This window comes from Myotis brandtii, unplaced genomic scaffold (genome assembly GCF_000412655.1).
Source record: "Myotis brandtii unplaced genomic scaffold, ASM41265v1 scaffold417, whole genome shotgun sequence".
NCBI lineage: Eukaryota > Metazoa > Chordata > Mammalia > Chiroptera > Vespertilionidae > Myotis > Myotis brandtii.
In genome coordinates this window covers 719681-721470 of record NW_005366017.1, presented here as the reverse complement: position 1 = coordinate 721470, position 1790 = coordinate 719681, and positions in this window count along the sequence as shown.

Genomic DNA, 1790 nt, shown 5'->3' with positions numbered 1-1790 from the left:
GTGGTGCCGTTTCTCTGTAAATGGCCAGTGCATGTCACAGCAGCTCCTACATTGAGCATCTGCCCCCTGGTGGTCAGTGTGCATCATAGCACACCAGTTGGACGGTCGGACACTTAGCATATTAGCCTTTTATATATATAGATAGACAGGCAGTCCTCGGGTTACGTCAGACTGACGTACGTCGTTTCATGGTTACATTGCCATTTCCCATTTATTTATAAAAAAAAAAAGTTCCGTCATTTTAACGTATGTACATATGTGCTTTATGTTTTTTATTATTTATTTACCACAAGTAAAGGTCAGGAATTGTTATCTTCCTTTTAAATTTTTTTTACTGTTTCACTTCATTACTGCTGTGTATTGCTCCATGTGAGTGACGTAGGTGCTTATGTAAGTGGGTTCCAACTTACGGCAAAAATCGCGTTATGTTTCACCGAAGGGATGGATCTCCAACGTAACCTGAGGACCTACTGTATTGATTTCAGAGAGGAAAGGAGAGGGAGAGAGATATAAACATCAATGATGAAAGAGAATCATTGATCGGCTGCCTCCTGCATGCCCCCTACTGTGGATCAAGCCCGCAACCTTGACCAGAATGGAACCTCGGAGGGTTCAGTCCACAGGTCCATGCTCTAGCCACTGAGCCAAACTGGCCAGGGCAAATTCTCTTTTGATGAAATGTCACAGACATGTGGCAGTTCTTCATGTTTTCTCTGTCATGTACATATTTTTGTAATGGGTACAAGGTGAAATTTAAAATAAGATATTTTGGCTCATGTTGAAATGTTCTGGATTCAGATATAGAGTAGGGCTGGCGGTATTCATTTCCATGGGCTCCAAACTGTCCAAGAATGCCTGCTTCCTGAGGGGAAAATCCCTTGAGCACAAAGCAACGAAATACTGAAAGTGATGGTACCGTATAGCATGGAGGTGACAATGGCAGAGCTCCATGCCTAATCTTAAAAATATTCATGATTCTTAAAAAGCATCTGGTCAATGTCTATCAGACACTAAGCGCACTCAGTGCCCTTGCTCAGGGCTCAGTGGTTAGAAAGAGTGTGGCCAAGACTCAGCCATCCTGTCTGTGTCTGTTCTCCTTTGCATATTTGCATGACTTCAAGGAAGAGGAAGTGAAAGTTTCACATTTACTTTCAACAGATGAACATGACATTTTTAAATAAAAGGAACATATATCTGAAGCACTTCAGTGTTTTATATTTTTGCAACCATTTACGGACTTGTAGAAAAATTTTTTTCATTAACTTTCACCCTCAAATTATTGGATAATGGAAAATCACATTCTTTTTTATGTAAATTGTTATTCTAACAATAAATATTTGTTCATTGATGCATCTATTTATATCATAAACATAAATTGTGCTTACAATATATCAAGTAATGTTCCAAGCACTTTAGAATACTAACTTATTTGGCCCTCACCATGACCATATGAGACAGATACTAATTTTAGGAAGAGTTTGAGATACAGGGAGATTAAATAACTTGCCCAAGCCACACAGCTAAAAAGCGGCAGAACCAGGATTCAAATAAAGGCTGCCTGGCCCTAGCCAGTTTGGCTCAGTGGATAGAGTGTCAGTCTGTGGATGGAAGGGTCCTGGGTTCGATTCCAGTTAAGGGCACAGCTTCTCCCGTGCGGCCCAGGTCCTGGTCAGGGTTCATGCAGGAGGCAACCAATCAATATTTCTCTCTGTCTTTCCCTCTCTCTTCCACTCTTTCTAAAAATCAATGAAAAAATATCCGCAGGTGAGGATTTTACATATATATATATA